Source organism: Macrobrachium nipponense, chromosome 12 (genome assembly GCF_015104395.2).
Source record: "Macrobrachium nipponense isolate FS-2020 chromosome 12, ASM1510439v2, whole genome shotgun sequence".
Lineage (NCBI taxonomy): Eukaryota > Metazoa > Arthropoda > Malacostraca > Decapoda > Palaemonidae > Macrobrachium > Macrobrachium nipponense.
In genome coordinates this window covers 92,260,408-92,282,198 of record NC_087205.1, presented here as the reverse complement: position 1 = coordinate 92,282,198, position 21,791 = coordinate 92,260,408, and the positions used below count along the sequence as shown (strand labels likewise).

Below are 21,791 nucleotides of genomic sequence, written 5' to 3'. Positions count from 1 at the left end.
GACGAACGAACTTTGGAGAGCAGTGATCGTAGAAGAGAGAGAGAGAGATCACCAGTTAGTAAGAGCCACCGATCAGATTATCAGTGAGAGATCAGCAGCAGTGATCATCAGAGAGAAACTAGAGACGAAGGAACCGACGAAGCATCAATCAAGAAGAAAAGTTGCTAGAGAGTTTGGTTGGATATTGGTCTAGTCTTCTTCAGGTGTGGTCTACCATGTTATCTCTACGTTGAGCAGACTTCGGAGAAGAAAAGGGGAGAATTCCTGCCTTACAAGAAGATTAGTTTCTGCAATACGGAGTCAAGAGGACGTCCTCAATCGCAGATCTACTTTCATGAAGCCACCTCTTCGAAGTGCCAAACTGTTTAGCAAGTATTCTTACCTCACTGTTTCCCCCAGTTCACGCAGTGTAAGATTCTATCTATTTATGTAAATAGGAGATACCATTCTGCATTTACCTTTGTTAGTAAGCTTGTAAATAAACCTTTGTTGTGTTAGCGTTTCTTTCTATATTCATATCCCCAGTTTCAGCGGTTTGTGTTGATAATTTTTTTTTATTATTTCATATCGAACCTGAAGCGGACCTCCCTCAGAGGCCGTAACATTGTCTCAAGAGATCTGTGGGTCCGTAACATTTGTGGCGACCTTGCCTAGGCTATCAACAGTTTAACAGTTTGAAACAGGGAAAATATAGAAAGAATCAGAATGAGTGAGATGGTGAAAGAGTTTATTGAGTCGGGTAAGCTACTAGGTCTAGAGGGGAATGATCTCCGTGAGTATGTTGAGAAGAAAGAAAGAGAAAAGTATGAGAGAGATGAAAGAGCGGCTGAGAGAGAAGCAATGAAAATGCAACAAGAGAGAGAAGTAATGATAATGCAGCAAGAGAAAGAGAGAGAAGCAATGAGAATGCAGCAAGAGAGAGAGATGTTGGTAATGCAGCAGGAAGAAAGAGAGAAAGAGCGTATGCATGAGTTGGAAATTGCTCGGTTAAGGGAAAGTACTCGTAACAGTCGGTCAGGCGAGAACGAAAACGGTGATACATTAGGTATGATTCGTATGAGTGCAGTGCTAAAGTTAGTACCAAAGTTTGATGAGGAAGATGTTACGACATATTTCATGTGTTTTGAGAAGTTAATGGAACGAGTAGGTTTTCCTAAAGAAACGTGGACTTTTATATTTGCAGTCAGTTTTGAGTGGTAGGGCGCTTACTGTGTATAGTTGCATGTCTAAGGAGGAGGAGTGATAATTACGATATCGTGAAAGAAACCATTCTTAGCGCGTATAGGCTAGTACCAGAGGCGTACCGTAAGAAATTTAGAAATTTGAGAAAGGGTGAAAATATTACGTATGTAGAATACGGTAAGAAGTTAGATAGGCTGTTTTTTGATTGGTTAACTTCTGCTAAGGTTGAGGATTTTGATAGTTTGAAGAACTTAATGTTGTTAGAAAACTTCAAAGATAACGTATCCCCTGAGATTAAACTTTATATAGAGGATAGGCGAGAAGTATCTTTTGCAGGAGCAACTAGGCTAGCTGACGAATATAGTCTAACTCATAATTTGAGTGTTAGTAAGAAACTAAATGATCCTTCGTATGGTAGAGTACAAAGCAGTAAAGGTTTCAGTCCTAGTAATAACAATGCGAGTAAAAGTGAATACTATTCCTGTTATACATGCGGAAAACCTGGTCATACGTCTAAGGTTTGTAAGAGTAGGATGGCATATAGTGGCTCAGAATTAACTTGTTTCCGATGTAATGGGAAAGGGCATTTAGCGAGAAATTGTGCAGCAGAAAGGAAGGACGGTAAAAAACCAGTATCTCTAGTTAACCTTTCGTCAAGTAGGGATGATGTGATGAGAGAAACTAGGAAAGTTTTTGGCGAATTTCTGTCGGAAGGCGTAGTTTCCTCTCTTGGAGGAGTAGATTCGAGTGAAGTGGTCTTGCTTCGAGACACAGGGGCCGCTGTCTCACTGATTCGAAGAGAGTGTTTGCCGAACAGGGCAGAAATCAATATGGAAGAGAAAGTCATGTTAGGTGGATTTCCTAACACTTGTGTTCTTTGTCCTTTGTTGAAGTTGAATTTAGAAAGTCAGGTAGTGTCAGGAGAAGTGAAACTTGCAGTTGTGGACAGTTTGCCCGTTGAAGGCGTTGACATTATTGTCGGTAATGACTTAGCTTTATCCAAGAATGTGAATCCTGTTGTGAGGAATATTCCAGTGCCTGAAATGGTAGTAACTAGGTCGGGTTTAGATACAGACATAGACTACGATCATAATTTGTTCGTGGATTCGAACGTGAGTGAGTTCGTGGAGTCGAACGAGTGTGATAAGAGGTAGCGAGGTTGATCCTTAGCATGAGTGTGGCTGAGAGACCTAACTCTATCGTTGACAGTGATAGCCAAGGGGAAGGCGTAGCTGTCGAGAGCAAAGACAATACACGAAAGATGGGAAACTGACTATTAATACCATTAAAAAAAACATCATCCAACCCGTCAGAATGCGCGCCATCTATTGGTCATGCCCTCAACTAAAACTCGGCTGTGGCGTAGCGCGGCTTTTTTAAATGTTAAAATTTATTCTTATGCTGCAATAAACATCTCTTTATAAATTATTGAATACTCAATCGATTAATATTGCTTGTTAACATGATTATAGGGCTCTATCATAGCTTAAGACTTATATATTAGGCATTTCTGAATCATTAAATAAAATCCTTCAGTTAATGTAACATTAACTGCTAAGTATCTTTATCTAAAATTGAGAGGGCAGTTAACATTAATTGCTAAGTATCTTTATCTAAAATTGAGAGGGCAGTTAGAATGAAACAAACTTATTCTCATATTATCTTATTATTTCACCAATATAGTATACAGTAATTATTTTCCTGTTTTTGGGCTTGAGTAATTATTAAACAAAATCACATGAAACACTTTCACTTAGAACAGGCACTAGTAATACTGTATATGCTAATCAAATTACAGCATAACACTTGAAGGTTTTTATAATCTACTGACATTTTACTCCTTTAAAAGCAATATTAAAGAAGTAAAAATGGAAATGTGCACTGAACTGTACCTGTGCCAGATTTTTCAAAAATGCTTTCAAATGTTGCAGTACTGCACTCAGAGTTGTATGTTATTGCTGGTGCTGCAGATGTATCATTTGGATTACCTGTGAAAGTGGGAAAGAGTTACTAGTATAACTAACATTTTCAGTGCATAATACTGTACTATAAAAATGTATTATAAAACAAATTACAGTAAATAACAACATCTTTAAATTATATCAATAACATATTCATCCACACCTGCAAGATTTTGATCTGGACATGCATTTTTATTGAGTCTTGAGGAATCCGGAGTCACATAGTTCTTGCAGGAAAAGTGAAGACTGCATACTCTGCAACAGTTGTTTACATATTTTGTACTTTTATGAAGAAGACATTTAATATTGACAACTCTAAAACACTGTAGGCATCTGCAAATACATAGACATAGATATTATGAAGCAGGGTGGCAATTCATCATTTGTCATTTGAGGGAAGTTGAAATCCATGTCTAAGGGAAGTTACAATATACAGTATTTCTTAATAATTATATATCTGATATTTAGGTACTTATTCCTAAAATATTATATACTGTACATAAAACAATACATATGTGTCAGACAAATCTAAGAACCTAGAGGAATGAATACAGTTTATTATATTTTATGATTATTTATTAAGCTCTTGATCAAGTCAGAACCTATTTATAACAATTTATCAAAATCTCATAGCCCAATTGTGGGAGTTCTCAAAAATGCATATTCAATTGGCACCCTTTTATGAAGGTAATGTAACCAACACTTCTGCCTGGTATTTTCTAGTAAAATGCCATTTCTGCAAGAAGCATACACATTCCTAAAAAAATTTGAAACATTTATTCTAATTAACTTGAACCATGTTTCTTTTTGCATCATGTACAGTACAAGCAAATATCATAGGTTTTCACAACTTGTTTTGCCAATTTATTACTACTGTATTACTGTGTACATTTGCTGCCAAATGGTAAATTTACTTTGGAATACTATGTGGGGTGTTGGTACCAATTACAAGGTTTCATTTTAAAAATTGAACAATTATGAGCATATAATGCAGAAACATAGATGAAACGGTAAGAATGGATCTTGTGGGAGCAGATATGCTGGTTTGCATGTAATTTTTTTTTATTTTGAATGCTTTTATCCATACATATAGGAAAATTCAATCATAGATTAAAAGGTTAGTGAACTTGAAATTAAAGTAAAACACTCTAAACTTAACTAACCTACTTATGCTCTCCCATATGAATGCTCCCACAAGTTCCATCCTTCCTGACGAAACAACTTTGGTTTGCTAAATAGTTGCTTATTAATGAAAAATTAAGGTAAACATTTATAACTACAACCCAAGGGTAAGCTGCTGAGAATATAACATAACTACAGTATATATACAGTATATCCAAGTTGCTGTGAGTAGCCTGTCTGGAAAAGGCATGGAGACCCAATATTCACGAATTGTATGACAGTGATAGGAATTGGTATGTTTATTTCATATTTCTAGAGATTTTCAAGATATGCAAATATAACTTTAAGGTATTTATTTGAAATACATTTGACGCCTGTAAATGACAAGAAAATATAGTTTTTCTAGTTGATTTTGATATGTTTTGCAAGATAGCTTCATTTCCATTGCAAATTACTGTTGGCATGGTTAGGTAACTGTTGGCATGGTTATGGTACTGCTGATATGGTTAGGTTTACTGTTGACATGATTAGGCTACTGATGTACACTACCAGGAAGGTTAGGTTGGTTGCTGGGGTTTCAAATGGCAAATATTTTTTTCTAGTCGAAAATCACATATAAATATACGTATTTTCTTTCCGCTTAGAGGCGTCCACCGTATTGTAAATATTTTCCAATATTTATTTCGGAATACTAACACTGCACCGACATTCAATTTTGCTTTGGTCTATTTTATTTCTTCATTTTCTCTAAAAGCCAGCATGTACTTTGTAACAGATGTAATGATTTTATTACCTTTCTTTATTCTGAGGAAAAGCATGAAAAATCAGATGGGGAAAATCATTTTTCGTCTTAATGCAAACCACACACGGGTGATGATGGCTTCGCCCACTCATGATTGAAATTGAATGGCCCGCTTTGTGAAAAAGTAAACAAACAGACGATGTAGGCAGGTGCAATGCTACCGCCATCTTCATTTCATGCCAGGTACTAAATTGTATGCGGCCGATGCTGCTGTGGCTTGAGCTTCCCATCTTTCGTGTATAGTCTTTGGTCGAGAGTAACGTAGTAAATGTACAGTTGGACACAGGTTTCCCTGGTACACCGTCTTGCGAAGCTTCGAAAAATTACACAGTAACAGTGTTTACTGCAGGAGATGGGGGGAGGAGGGAACCCCTTCTCTGCTAACAAGAGTTCCTCCAATAAGTTCTGGAGTTCGTTTGGTGGGCGGAGTTATTAGGTATGGTTGGAGAAAAACACACAGTCACACACACACACACACACACACACACGGAGTAAAAAAAAATCTGAGCAGTTTATATCGTTGTAATGAAGATTGTTGTCTCACTTGTAACATAAGTTTGTTTATTAAGGTTCCAATTAACTTTCGGTCAAGACATTATCTTACATCCGTGTCTATTATTATATATCGGTCATATTCATTACACAATACTTAAAATTGATCAAAATTTTAAAGTTATATTGGTATTGCCGAAAATCACGAACATCATAACATGATATTTTAACCTTATCACGTAAGACAAGTTTACATCATTGGTTGCAGTGCGTTTCCTACAAATTCTACAATAGGAAGCTATAAAGAGAAGCTCAGCAGCAAATGATTGAATATACCCTAAAATTCAATGAATTTCTTAAGTCTCCGACACTTAGCTCCTCTCTCTCTCTCTTATACTAGCTAACTTATATATATCTCTCTCAGCTATACTAGTTATGCAGTTCTGATGTCATTAGTGTATTCAAGAGAGGATCAGTGACCCAATAATATCGAAGATTGCCCTTCCTGACCATACCCATAAGCATAATCAAAGCAAATAAATTTCTCATCTCTGATACTGTAATGTCATAAACTCTTGTTCCCTTGAGTGTTCGGTTGCTATATTACCCTATTTCATAACATGAAATTAACGATTGGATCTCTCTACAGTTATTTCCATTATAGAATCATTAAAAATAGAATAAAAAAAATTTATTCCTGATATACTATCATCAAAATCGAAGGTGTGCGGCAAAAAATTATTGCCACCAATCCTTTGCTACACAGGATTAGCTGGTTCGACGTTTCTGACAACCTCCTAGGCCACCCTTACCTCCCCTCCCCCGCGCAGTTCATACAAATGGAAGACGAGCAGTGCAAACGGCCAGCAAGACCTCTAATAAGGAACTAAGTAGTACAGAACCAATACCGATACAATAAGCTATGAAGGCGCATAAAATTAAAAACTTAAAAACGTCACATGACGTAAACATGTGTGGGACGACTTCTGCAACACGTCATATGACGTGGTTGACCTTTTAAGGGTTAACTGTTGTTTTTTTTTTTTCTAAAATCATGTATGCACTGATATATTATAACTATATATTTCGTAGACCTCAGGTGATAGGTGAAGTCATTTGGGCTTTCCTGATAGTGGCTGACATAAAGAGAGTATCATCTACTGAATTGACAGTTACCTTTTAAAATGTCCCACAGAGCATATGACCCCTATACTCAGAAACGACAACGATGGCCTAAAAATATGCCACATTTTACTCTTGTTCATATAACTTAGGTTTTAACCAAAGATACATTGAAAATATCAGTAGGATATAAAGCATTACATTTCAAATAATGAAAACTATTTTAAGACTCCAAGAAGCTAATAAGCGAAAATAAGTGGCGAATTATATCTGTATCGGCCACACCACAGTGAACAAAGTATACAGGTAAGGCAATTTGCCAATACTGTTACCGACCTCACTGTATGAAAACAGTGCTCAGCGAGTCATTCAGTTTTATAATTCAATGCTGCTAACAAGAAACGGTGATTAGGAAGACATCAAAAACATGTGGGGCCTGAGTAAGTAGGAAAGTTTACTGCAATACTGTCGATGTTGTATGGAGGCATTATGCCATTTTTTTTAGATACTTCGAATATTATATCAAGAACATCATGGTTATAATAATACTTGTTGTGAAATATGTTTATTAACACATATAATCAAATAACTAGTGAGAACAAAATGAGAACATTGTATGTCCTATTACAAAAAATATAACATTTATATTATACAATCTAATACCTTGACCATCCACCCTCTCTCTCTGTCACTTCCCTCAATCTGTCGGGCATCGAATGAACAAGGTTGAAAATTTGCTGCGGTCTCCGTCTACAAATTTTCCACTGAGAGTTGATGTGAGCCATGAGTTGCTGTGTTGTTCTCTCATGTTCCATTTTCCATGTGTTCACCATCTGGGCCCACACGTGTTCAATCACATTCATATCTGCTCCTTTGCTCGGCCATTCATGAAGAAGCAGGTTATCCTGTCTGGCAAACCACTCTTGAATAACGTGAGGAGTGTGAACAGGATGGGCCCTGGTGGGAAGGGAAAATTCCTTTCTCGTAACGAAGGCAAGAAGAAGGTTTGCAGCAGCTCAACATACTTAGCTGCTGTATATCGTCCCTTGATACAGAACACATCACCCATACCATACAGACACACCCAGCCCCATAAGTTGCAGGTGACATGGCTGGATCGAACCACCTCAACAATGTTACGGGGTTCATATCTGAATGAGAGAAAAATATAGGGGTGTATAATATAAATCATATATATATATATATATATATATATATATATATATATATATATATATATATATATATATATATATATATATATATATATATATATATATATATATATATATATACATATACCTTTGGAGAATTTAAATTCTCAGTGATGAACAACACTGAAAACATTCTATCGTGTAATTATTTATTTAATATATCATATTTGAGGAAAAAGAGCAAATGATGCCACTGTCCCTTACCTAATATTTATCTCAGAAATAGAACTCTTATTTATGTTTACTCCCTTTATATATTTTGACAGTCCTCTTCCGTGGAAGAAAATTGAATATTAATAATTAATATAACGAAGAATGCAATTGATAATTGATGCAAATAATGATTTTGCTCATCATGCCGGGTTCTATTTGTTCGCCAACAATGCAGCTTCCCATGCGATGTGGACGAGAAGCACTTCTAGTCAGTAAAGATGTCCCTGCCCCAAAAGTCCAAACCCTTATCAGCATGACGTTGGGCAAAATCAAGCCTTCCCGCCTTATGTCGCTCCGTCAAGAGCTCCTTCGTCACAGGAGTCCCGTGATGAATCCTAGCAGCGTGGAGTCTGCTTCGTACTGTCATCGATGACACTTCTAATCCAAGGTCTTCATGAATGGCCTCGGCGTTGGTTAAGGGTTGCTCTCAAGCCACCCTGATAATGGCGTCATCCTCAGCTGGGGTGGTTTTCCGTGGACCCCCTGGCCTAGCTAAGCGAACATATTATCTTAAATGTTTAAATTATAATTTATATAACATCGCAATCAATTATAGATTCTTCGAATTTTGTACTCGATGGATTGATCATAGTTTAGTAAACATGGGCGTATATTTTTGGTTTCAAAAGCATATCAAATAGAACGAGGTTACATATATCCATAATATTCTCAATTTGGTTGGTGGTTATTAAAACTGTAAATCATTGCTGAGCCATCACTGAAATGACATTTAATAAATAAACTATAGCTATCATAAGACACACAATGACTGTGACAGGGTGGGCACAAATAAAATGCTCTTGTAGGCTTAATTTTAGCGAGACAACTCAATCGACTATCTAACTTTGTTGGTCGGCAAGGGCCAACCACCCACCAGTGTGGAATTATGGAGGTGCACCTGAAATATTACTGTGGTGTTGCAATGGCTGTGGATATCTGTAGTCTAACCCAAATTATAATAGCGAGACGAAATACATTTAAGAAACTTTCATATTAAATAAGCAAGATTAAATAACCATGAATAATGTAACATATCCACCAATCATTCAGCATAAACAACTTACGCAAGTCGTTCAAGTTTCCACTCTTCTCCCATCTTCTTATCCACAACTGTACCGTGGTGTGGGACACACCAACATCACGTGCAATGGCTCGTATCGAGAAGCCATTGTCGCGTAAAGTGACAATTCGTCCTCGCAGCGCCAGATTTGTGTCCCTTTGATTCATGGTGAGTGGTTATGAAGCCTGCCTCATTTAAAAATCCTGCTGACGACCTCACCTCCGTTGGGATTCAGACTGTGTTTCAAGTCGAGTAAAACAATACCATGCTTCATATATCATTATATCGTTCCTTGATTGTAGGATTAGCTAATAGGGATCATAATCACCATGGTATGAAATAAAGATACTACTGTTAAATATAATATGCTCATGTAATTATTGTTCCTGTTAATAATTACATTGAGAACTGAATATTCGTTGAGCACTGCTTCGTAAAATGAGCTCGGTAAAAATGTTCGCGAATTCTCTAACCTATTTATCTGTAACTAAGATTCGTTTAAGTATGAGATTTTGCTCTAGTGTACTACACCAGTACCGTAATTTATAAGAGTATCATGAATCACAAATAATAAAGAATAGACACTTGTCCTGTACGAAGAGGCAAAAGGCTCGATTAGCCAGAAATGGATATGACACAACAGTATAAAAAAAAAAAACAACTTCGCCTGCCCTCTCCCTCCACCCCCACTTCCACTTCCTCCCCTTGCCTCTCCTCCCCCTCCCCTCTCTCTCTCTCTGAATGTTACTTCAGTTTAAGTATATTTTGTACGATTTTATTTTATCTATCCATCTATCTAATCTAATAATAATAATTTACAATGTTGTTTATATCTAACGATTCACTCAGCTGTTACCTGCCAGCAAGGCTGGCATTACAGTACGGTATGGCACGGTTGATATTTAGCCTATGTGTACGGTACGGAATAACGCAACGACAATTTTACCAAAGTACGGTACGGTATAGTTCAGGTACGGAAAAAATGTGCAAATTCCGTACCGTACTACCTTATCTTAGGCATGGATATATTACTTTTGGTCTACGTTGAAAACAAGAACAATATTAAGCAGTAGTAGTAGCTATTACTATTTTTATCTTAAGGTCAATTTTTTTTTTTCTTTCTTTAGTGACTATTGACTTCTGTTATGAGTAAATGATTATAATTATTAGAGTGAGAGATATCTGCATGTATGGTGGAGTAGTAGAACGATAGACACTGATTGATGGTAAAGCTACTGTTATACTTGTGTTTGGTTACCTCCTTCGCAATCTTCATTTGGACTCGGGGCATCAGCCATATGCTTGTATTACGAAGGTGAAGAAGAGATGGCCGCCGAGGAACATAACTGTCGGCATGGTAGCAGAAATCCGTTTGTCACGCAACTTTTCAACTTTTTTTTTTTTAGCAAAGAGAGAGCCGCCAATTGCCTACAGATTGGTTTGAACAGGTAACTGGTTATAGTTGCTATATGTGTTACAAATAAAAATTTAGCATTTTTACCGGACATTCATTAGAGTTAAAGCCTTGATTATACCGAAAAATTATAGCAATATCTCGCACTGATACCAGTCTTCATTACAGTGTTATTGACCAAAAACATGACTGCACTGTCTGTGAAACTCACAGTAATAGCTTTACCAATTACAAATGAGCATTACCTTTTATTCAGGCTTGGAGTAATTGTCATTTATCTGAAATGTTTTTAATAACACGTTTTGAAGTTAACTGTAATTGCGTTAGTTTGTTTTTATTTATACTCAATGGTAATTGTAATTGTAACTGAAAAGTTCAAATAATAAAGTACTTTATTTGAAATTGTTATCCTAGAGCAGCCCTCTTACTTTTCGAGGACTCATCTTAACCAAATGCAATAGAGAGATGTTTTGAGTCGCTACCCAATTTATTTATTATATTAAGGGAGAATCTTAACAAGCCAGCTACCAATTCTAAAATTTTTTTTTATTCCATTTATTTCCTTTGGAGAATCTTAACAAGCCAGCTACCAATTCTAAAATTTTTTTTATTTTATTTATTTCCTTTTTTTATGCAAAAAGTTGTGAAATTTTTTTCCCATATTTGAGTTTTGTATTTCAGTATTATTTTCTTATAATCAGCATAATAATTTTCAACACAATAAACATACTAACAATTTACTTAGGCAAATCTTAGGATGTTAACGATAATTTCTGCAGGTCTAAAGTATTTTAGATATGTTTGTTTTGTATTTGTACTAAAGGTATTATAAGTTACAACTTAAAACTGTTGCAGAAATTGACTGTAAAAGGACACCAAACTCAAGTATAAAGTCTTTGCAACTATCTGCATTTTTTTAAAGGAAATAGGTGTGCGAAATGTAATTGAGTAATAAATTTTATATATGTATTTGTAGTTGTGATTACAATTTTGAAATATTAAAATTATGAAATTATACTAATGATTGTATTTGATATTGTTCCCCCATCTTGTAATTGAATTTGTAATTGTAATTCGATAACAGGTCAGGTAATTATGATTCTAATTGTAATTGACATAAAGCAAACGTAATTACCCCTAACCTGCTTATATTACGTAAGATATGCGACAGTAGCTACTTCATACGAAATGGACGAGCATAAAAATAATGGGAACAAAAATAAAAAACAAATTATGTATACATGGGAGAAAGCTGATTAGAAATTCAGTGATTTTTTCACTGCACTGCGAATTGTTCAGTCTTTAATAAATCGACTTTATCTTTCTCGGGATGTATGGGGTTCATGTCTGCACCCTTATTTGGCCAGTCAACCAATTCAAATCCTCTCGACCTTGAAACCATTCCTGGACTACTCTGGCCGTATGGATGGGACAGCCATCATGAATGAAAATGACAGGACTACTATGAGATTCAGGGACTCTGTAACACGGTTTTTTCGCAATAACTTTTTATCTATGCATTTCATAAATATAATGCTTATTCAGAATACATATTATATCTACACATAAATTTTGACTGTATTCTGCATTACGTAAGTTGAATAAATTTGGTACTTATAATGTATAAGTGACCTTTTTTGAAGACGGGCAAACTTACTCAGAGAAAAGGTTTCGAACGCACTCGTTACGTAACTTATGACAGCATTTCTTCCCTCTTTCTCGATGGATGATTGGCTATACGTAACGAAGGCTAAACCTCTGGCAACAATGACATACAAATTTAAATACAAGCAAAGCAGTACACCTTTATGAACTCTGAAACCTCTCCACTGATAATTGTCATAATGAACAAACCAACAAAATATGTTAATAAATACAAAAACACTTCGATTATTAGTCTAACTCCCAAAATAAGTTTCCTAAGAAATTACAGTCTACTTTATAGGTCACAATCAGATTGACAAGATGTAGGGAATAGTTGTAATTTTCAAAAACATAGTAGACAAGCTTGATTTGATAACTGCTATATCCAATGTCAAGCAATTTTTATATATTGGCTATCTACCTATTTACTTAAAAAAAAAAAAAAAAAAAAAATAGCCGGTACCGTATTTTGGCTTTAAACCTTCACCAATAATTATCGTCAGAATGATGACTTCATGAGGCTCCACCCACTTTCGCCTCGTTATAATTCAGGATAACACTGAAGGCTACCTTGGGCACTGTTGGATGAGAAAATTTAACATTTCTCTATAAAAACTAATTTCTCGAGCAGTTATAAGAAGTGCTAAATGATCCTCAAGGATCCCAGCAGTTGGCCTAAACGTTTAATTCATGTATATTACTGCTATACTGTTGCGGCACTACTGCTACAGTAGTATTACTACGCTAGCACTGATACCCCACCCACATCTATGTATCGTTCCGCCATTCATAAAGTCTTTGGGTTTCAGAGCCGATGGAGTTTCTGACTGGCGGATGGGCGGGGCAACATTTCGTCAAAAGGTGTGTTTAACTTGCTTACGTAATGAATGTTTTTCGACTTGGCTCGTAATCATTGGCCATGGCGTCGGCTAGATCATTTTTACTCTATAAAAATTAAAACTATCGGGTTTAGGTTATTGATAATGCTGACAAAATTTGTGTGTGGTTGTAAAATATACACATGTCAACTTTCAGCTACATCCGATGCTTTGACAAGGAGCAAAGTCCAAAAAACCGTGTTACATAGACCCTGAATCTCATAGTAGGTGGAAAAGGATAATTCCGCTGGTGAAGTGAAGGGAGGAAGAAATCCTGAAGAATTCTATCCTATTTTTCATTGGTGAAACCCTTCAGTCTTGGTGATATCACATATACCATGTAAGGAAATCCAGGCCCACACGTTTACAGTTACAAGCCATTCCTGGCCACATCGTAAATGTTTCCTCGGTGGTATCTGAAGGAAAACAATCTGAATTTTTTTACAATTTACTCGTTGCTTTCCATAACAGGGAAAATAATGATATATTGTTTTGGGGAAATGTAATGCTAAGCCGATTAGTGGAATTCACGTTAAGAGAGGAACAGCACCACCTTTAGTAAACAGCGTTTCAAACAAATAATTAACAATTTATCATTATGAAGACATACAGAATTTTAAACGTTATCAATGACAGTAATGACCTGAGATGTTGCAATGCCAGTAACAGCCAATCAATCAATCAGTCCCAGTAATCGTGTAATTTAATATATCACTTTGTTCAGTGATAACGATATCACTGCTACAGCACCCCTATTACACGCTAACTAGTTTGTCACCCAATCATGGCTAGACTGAGGTGTTGTATAAATTTTGATAGGTTATCTGTCCTCTGCTAGTAGTATTCGTTATAGTCTCCAAATGAACAACAACATATAGTTCTCCGGGCGCAGATCGTTGCTCTACGAGAAAGTGGGCTTTCAATACGTGCTGTTGCACAGCGTCTTGACGTCTCCCCTACAATAGTAAATAAATGGAAAAGGAGGCACGCTTAGACTGGGAAATTGACCGACTTTGGATAGCATTTATTTATATCATTTATTTATTATTTTTCTAAACTATAAACCTTATAAATCCATGAGATTATGAAACCTAAATTACAGTTGCCTTGGTCTTGTTGAACTCTAATAGTGATTCTTTCTCTTTACTTCCCAGAATACCAAATAGCGTTCCCATAAGTAAACAGGCTATAATTAATCTTGATTATCTAGGTATCTGCATGTTAATTACGGATTTCAGTTCGAAGACCTCCACCACGAATGACCACCCATTAGGATAACGACGACATTCGACAAGCAGCATAAGAAGATCCTTTTACCAATACTATTGCTATTCGTGAACGTCTGGCATTAAATGTTTCGGCTATGACAGGAATACCTCATAAAATTCCTGCAAAGAAGGAATTTCTCGCCGAAATGCATCGTGCTGATAGGCTTGCCTTTGTTCAACAGTTTGTGGGGGAGGATATGGAATTTTGGTCTCGAGTCGTATGCAGTGACGAAAGGTCTTTTACTAGCAGAAGTCACGGCAGAATACGTAACTGAAGACAGAGTAATATAAGGTGAGTTCCTATAATTAATAACGGTTGGTCCTGTTGGAGAAGGTTTTGACGCAAGGCGTGAACTTCTCGGCGGATTCCCGAAGCCTGGCGATGGAGAAGTCGGCATTGGTCGGGAAGAACTCGCCAGGGACTGTTAATGGCTCCCCGTATACCTTCTCCGCGGGTGATGCCTCGCCGTTCGCCTGCGAGGCAGTCCTGAGTCCGAGGAGGACCCATGGTAGCTGGCTCTTCCAATTTTTGCCGGTGCAGCGCGCCATTAGGGAAGCCTTGAGCAATCGGTGGACTCTCTCCACCATGCCGTTAGCTGCTGGGCTGTAGGCGGTGGTGGCATGTAGCGACGTCCCCATTAGGTGGGCCAGGGCGGTCCACAGCTCCGACAGGAAAACTGGTCCGCGGTCCGTCGTGATCTCGTCTGGCACTCCGAATCGACTGACCCAGCTGGCGAGGAGGGCTTCGGCGCATGCTTTCGTGGTTGCCTCCGCCATCGGTGTTGCCTCAGGCCATCTGGTGGAGTGATCGATTATCGTCAGGAGGTATCTGGCACCTTCCGATGGGGGCAGGGGGCCCACGACGTCTATGTGGATGTGGCCGAATCTTCGTTTCGGCTGCGGGAATTCCCCCACGCCTGATTCTGTGCGCCGACTGATTTTGCTAGTTTGGCAAGGCACGCAGGTCCTGGCCCACTCGAGGGAGTCCTTCCAAATTCCATGCCAGACGAACTTCTCCGTCAGGAGGCGCATCGTCGTCTGGCCCGAGAGTCCATGTATGACGTCGAACACGGCTTTCCTTCGGGAGGCTGGGATCAGCGGGCGCCCCGTGCTGATGTTGCAGAGGAGCGTCGTGCCTGCGTGTCCGAAGGGCACGTCTTCCCACTTGAGGGCGGTGATAGCTGTGCGGTATGCGGCGGTCTCCGGGTCGGCGGCCTGTTCTCGGGGGAGGTCTTCGTAGTCGACCCCGAGATGCACGGCGTTGATTTCTATCCTTGACAGGGCGTCCGCCACAGGGTTCTTCTTGCCAGGCACGTACTGGATGGTGCAACCGAACTCCGCGATGGCTGCCAGGTGCCTCTGCTGTCTTGCTGACCAAGCGTCGCCCGCCTTGGTGAAGGCATGTTTACCAATGGGCGGTGGTCTGTCCAGATCGTGAAAGGGGCGCCCTCTAGGAGGTAGCTGAAATGGCGCACTGCTTGGTACACCGCCAGGAGTTCGCAGTCGAACGTGCTATATCCCGTCTCGGCAGCTGACAGTTTTTTACTGTAGAAGGCGAGTGGCTGGGGCCCACCTTGGACCATCTGCTTGAGGACAGCCCCGCAGGCGACGTTGCTGGCGTCAGTGGTGAGGCGTAAAGGTGCAGTAGGGTCTTGGTGGCATAATGTCGCAGCTCTGGCGAGGGCCCTCTTCGTCTCGTTGAAAGCCTTCTCTTGCTCAGCCTCCCACGTCAGGGTCTTTGGTTTCCCCTTCAGGACCTGTGTTAGAGGAGACATGGTGCGGGCGGCGTCGGGGATGAACCGACGGTAGTAGTTGACCATCCCGATGAACTCCTGCAGGGACTTGACCGTGGTTGGGGTTGGGAACTTCTGCCCTGCGCCTACCTTCGAGGCCATGGGCGCACGCCTGCCGCGGAGATCTCGTGCCTGAGGAAATCCACCCTCTCGGCGCCGAAGGTGCATTTGTCGACACGGACAACCAGCCCGTTTTCCTGCAGGCGCTTCAGGACCGCTCGGACATAGTGTAGGTGCTCCTCTGGGGACCTGGAAAAAATTTAAGATATCGTCGACGTAGCAGACGCAGAAGGGCAGGTCCCCCAGGATGCTGTCCATCAGGCGCTGGAAGGTGGCCCCTGCATTTCTCAGGCCGAAGGTGGAGTAATGGAAGACGTAAGAGCCAAAAGGCGTGATGATGGCAGTCTTGGGGACATCCTCGGGGTGCACTGGAACCTAGAAATAGGATTTTAAGAGGTCCATTTTTGTGAAGACTTTCGCCCCATGGAGGGCCCCGGTCAAATCCTGCATGTTTGGCAAGGGGTATAGGTCGGGGATTGTAGCGAGGTTGAGTCTCCTGTAGTCTCCGCAGGGCCTCCAGGTGCTGTCAGGTTTCTGTACCATGTGCAGGGGCGATGCCCAAGGGCTCAACGCTTTCTTGCAGATGCCCATTCGTTCCATTTCTGAGAACGCCTGCTTCGCGTCCTGGGGGCGGCCCAGAGGGAGTCGTCAGAACTTCGCGTGTGTCGGGGGGCCTGTGGTGGTGATGTGGTGGAATATTCCGTGCTTGGGCGGCGTCCCTGCCGCCTGACGAAGTTCCGGCTTGAAGACTTCAGGGAATTCCTGCAGGAGGTTGCCGTACTTGTGGGGGCGATGGTACAAATTGTAGGGGCGCCCGGGCCCGCTGCCAGTGGTAGGGAACGGCATGTCCCCGTGTCGAGGAGGCGTTTGCGGCCCATGTCCACCAGGAGGCCGTTCTGCGCCAGGAAATCTGCCCCCAGTAGCCGGATCCTGACGTCCGCAATGGTGGATTCCCAGACGTAGTTTCGCCCCAAGATTGGATATCTCGAGGGACTTCGTGCCGTAGGAATGGATGGGGGTCCCGTTTGCGGCGACGAGGGCGGTTGTTTTGTCAGGATCGCGGCTACAGTCTTTTCCTGACGGCGGGAATATCGAGTGCATCGCCCCTGTGTCCACCAACATCCTCCGGCCGGAGATCGCGTCGCGGGCATAGAACCCTACGGTGTGTGGTTCCGACGAGGCCGTTGCCACGAGCGGCTTAAGTTTTGTCTGCCGTCACTGTTTTTTGACTGCTGGAAAGTGCAAGGGCTTTCGCACCTCCTAGAGAATCTCCCGAACCTCCGGTTGTAGCGGCACCAGGAGTTTTCACCGCGCTGCATGTGGGAGGACTTCCCCTGGGATACGGCGCCAATCTCTTGCGTTGGGTCGTCATCTTCTTCTTCTCCCTTCTCTGCGGCTAGGCACACGGAGGATCGAGGGGCGGCGAGCTTCGCTGCATTGTTCGACAACGTCAGTTTCTTTGCCTTCTCCAGTAGTTCATCATCCTGTAGGGTGTACGCGTCGGTCAGCTGTTTTCGGACATCTGGCTAGAGTTGCCGCAGGAATATTTCGCGGTCCAGGCAGATTTTCTTTTTTCCGTCGGGACCTACTTCGGGCAAACGGACGAGGCCCATCACCGTGTCCCAGGCATCCTGTGGGTCGGCGCCGCGCATGGGGTTCGTAACTAGGTCGAGGGCGCGGGCGGCCTTTTCAGCGACGGGCGTGGAATAGGCTGTCATGAGCCTTGCTTTTATCCCGTCGAGTGTGACAGGTCCGGTTCGTGCTCGACCGGTCAGCCAGAAAGATATTCGGTCGAACGCCTCTGTCGGGAGAGCCGCTGCGACAAGGTCAGCCTGCAGTATTTAGTTTGTGAGCCCCGCGATCCGGAATTGCCCTTCAGCTCGGAAGAACCAGGCGGTCGGGTCAGCTGTTGTGAAGGGGGGTAATTTGACAGCTTGAACGGCAGCTGTGTCCGAGGCCATCGCTGGGGCAGGGGAGGCCTGGGTTTCTCGCGCGGTACTGTCTGCGTCCATTGTCCTTTCTCACAGAAAACGGTCGACAGTCGTGAATGGCGGGCCAAACCATTTGAGGAAATGCCTGAACACACCTTGGGAAGGTATGCCGTATTTAGTCCGTTAAGAGGCGTTGGTTATTTCCACGGTAGGAGCTTTCAGAGATCTATACTGAGGCGCCGTGTGAGTCCGTTAAAGATCTCTGAAGGTGAGCGGCGGTATTTAGCCCCTTAATGGCTGAGCCAAAACCGCTTGGGTCACCGTCCAAACCGGGAGGTCACCAGTTGTGAGGAGTGAACAAAGAGGCAGGTAGAAGTGTACTGACTTTATTACAGGTAAGGGAAATTTAAATATACAGCATACGGATGGAAATGTGGTTACCGACCCGCGAGAGAATAAAAGTGGGTCGGTGAGACCCGATTTGTGTTTCTTGAGAGACATATAATACAAAATATAAAAGTACACAATATATGATTGTACAAGCTATATACACTGGCGGAAAGCCCACTGAACGCTCTCACGGAGGGAAGTAAGAACAACGCGAATGATGAACTACATAGAGAGAAAATTGTGAATAAGCGTTGTCCTTACATTGTTAATCTCTGTTTTTCTGTACTATAACCTTCATTACTTATTGGGCAGCTTATCTATTATTTACCTTTTTACATTTAAACATTTAAATTCATGATTGTCGACCAAATGTAAAATTTTTACATTTGCATCCTGAATAAAAAGGGAGTGATTTTTTTTTCCAACACGTAGTTAGTAAAGCTTGAACGATATATTCATTGTATATTTGTAAAACTAAATTAACATTTTGTTCCTCAAAGGTGTAAGGAGATAATGCTTTTAATGATAGTTTATATGAATGTTCATTGAGTAAACATCTATATCATGAAGTTTTTCAAAGGGCTGAATGGTGCATAATGAATTTCGTTTTCCAAATTATTGACATCAAACTGAGAAAAGTCTTTGTTTTATTTATAACTTTCTGGCCAAGCCAATTATTCCCGATATATTTTAACAATTTTACTGAAACACACGAAAAAGGGCATTTGTTACTCTGAAATGGGTGAGGATACACTTTACACAGCTGTGGAATGCTGGGAAAATAGGACATTCCTTTCCCAATAGCATTATGATGTTACAATGCAAAACACCGAAACATTTTTTTTTTCTAAGCCTATAATTACCTTCAATGTGCAGTGCAGAACAACAGCTTTTATGCTTTAATTGGGAATTTGTGCAACTTAACTTGACCTGTTCAACATAAAGTAAAATGCACCTGTAGCAGCTTCACTATAGCCAAAGGCTGAACCAACAATATTTTTGCCTTTATATAATGAAAATGTGGTATTAAGTACACGAGTTTCATCCACCATCAGTATCACTATTTTGTCATTGGGTAGTAATGATTTACATTTACTCTTAATGTACATAAGAAAATTTGAGTCTTTTTGTTATGATGCTGGACAGACCTGTTTGAAAAAACAGTAACTTTGTGGGGAACAACTATACGCATAACAAAAACACAATATTACCTGCTCTGATGGATAATCAAATTTATTCAGTCATAACTAGAGCTAAAATTATGGCCAAAATGAAATAATAGTTTTATAACAGCAATGTAATATAGGGTAAAAAACCGCATGGTACAGGGGTGGACCATGTACGATCAATGAGTACAACTCCAAAAAAAAGTAAATTATAACACGTCCTGACATCGGAGATGGGCATCAGACGCGACTTGTAGTTGGTGAGAAACGGAGCTAAAGACCTCTACTCCTGTGTCAGGACGCGTTATAATGTACTTTTCTTGGGGTTGTACACATTGACCGTACATGGTCCACCCCTGTACCATGCGGTTTTTTACCCTATATTGCAGTGTAGAAATACATTCAGCAGTATCAGCTCTCTGGAGTTATTGAATATCTGCTTAATGATATTTGTATCATGAACCTCTGTAGGTATCTTGAGATCTCCTAAGTGACGTACGTACTTCATTGACATGAAAAATGCATGTACTGTACAGTTAGGCTTAACTGTAGGTAGGGCATTGTGGCATAAGTGTGGCATTTCATTAATCTGTACTGAAGTTTTACCTGTGGAAGAAGAAAGATGGTCTTTTATTATTTTTACGTGTGTATATCAGTACTGAAACCTAGTAATGCAATGAGGATAGGTTAGGTTAGGTTAGTGAAATTTCTAATAGAGGCTCCTGTTTTAAACCTGTAACCCTTAGAATATATGTCTGTCTACTTTTTTTCACCCTAACCCATCTAGGCCCAAAAGGTTTGTCCCATGCCTTTGACTATTGTCAATGGAAACTTGCCTATTTCCCAACCAACAGCTAGGCTCCACTGGGAGTTCTTTAACTTAGGCTAGCCTATACCTATTCGACTCTGTTAAGCATTGGTTGACAAGAATTCCTACTAAAATTCAATGTAGGCTAAACCAGTCTTTCTTCATATTGTACCTGACCTTGTTGCTCACAACTACTACCTAGAATGCAGACTGTATTTATATTGCAGTTGAAAGTCATCCAGAGAGAAAATCAAATAGGTAATACCTGTTGCACTGAACTTATTGCCGAGTTTATCTGCTTACCACAGTAAGTTCGTCCAAAAAAGGACACTAGATGTACCCATGGCTTGCTACCTCATGATGCCATATAGGCTAAGTTTTATGTTCCAGTTCATAAAATAAAACAATGGAACCACGAAAATACCTCGTGTCCAAGCGATGTAAGGGAAGGAGAGTCGGAAGTGAGGCGTCAGTCACTCGCCGCTTGCGTCGGATAGTCTGACTACCAGGGTCGAACGTCGTCGTCATGCCGTGACCGTCACATCGAACAGGTATTCTATCTCTGTGGTCTTTGGGTAAAATTAAGGGACCCCGCGCAGTAACGTAAGAGCCGTCGAATAAACAAGTACTAAACTAGATAATCAGTCAGTTCGAAGTACGAGCATTTGTTCGACAAACGATACAAAATTTTCTCGAAAATTTTGTTCGAAAAACGTAAAGTTGGACATATGAAACGTTCAACAAACGAGGTACCACTGTGGTTACTACCCAAAATTGTCTGTTCACTTATATATTTTTGATATTATAACTTAACAAATTGGAAATACTTGAGCATTAGCAGTAAATCAATTCAAATTATATAGCTGATATTTAAGTAAAATTTGAGGTATATTCATTAAAACCAAACACTTTTCTTTATAGCAGAAGATACAAATTTTCTCATTTTCAGGTTTCGTCCAAGATCTCTGCGAAATGGACTATACAAAGTATACTCTTCTATCATTAATGACGCCAGATATAATACACAATCAATCAGTCAATCTATCTTTAAGTTGATCAAGAGGTAAGACAGCCAAAATATTTTAGATTATATCATTTTTATAGGATCTTAAACTCTGTTTTGGTGTCAAATATTCCTAAAGAGAACAGCATAATTTTTAGATGTGATGTTGTTACATTTTTTATAGTGGTATTTTATTTTGCGTTTCTTTGGGGTACTGCATGTTATTACGTATCACTAAGTTGCCTTATTTCATATATATACAACAGTG

At 40.1% G+C, this 21,791-nt stretch overlaps 1 long non-coding RNA gene across 2 annotated transcripts; it reads right to left on the bottom strand.

Moving 5' to 3' along the window:
• Positions 1–2,837: 2,837 nt before the first annotated feature.
• LOC135224665 (uncharacterized) lies at positions 2,838–21,086 on the bottom strand. 2 transcript variants are annotated; one of them, XR_010316804.1, is made up of 3 exons: positions 20,945–21,086; positions 3,307–3,476; positions 2,838–3,170 (listed from the first exon to the last, which is right to left on the bottom strand). It is a non-coding gene; the product is annotated as an uncharacterized LOC135224665 (long non-coding RNA). The 2 variants fall into 2 exon arrangements; XR_010316805.1 differs by having other exon boundaries at positions 3,307–3,398; positions 20,945–21,074.
• Between the last annotated feature and the right edge of the window lie 705 nt (positions 21,087–21,791).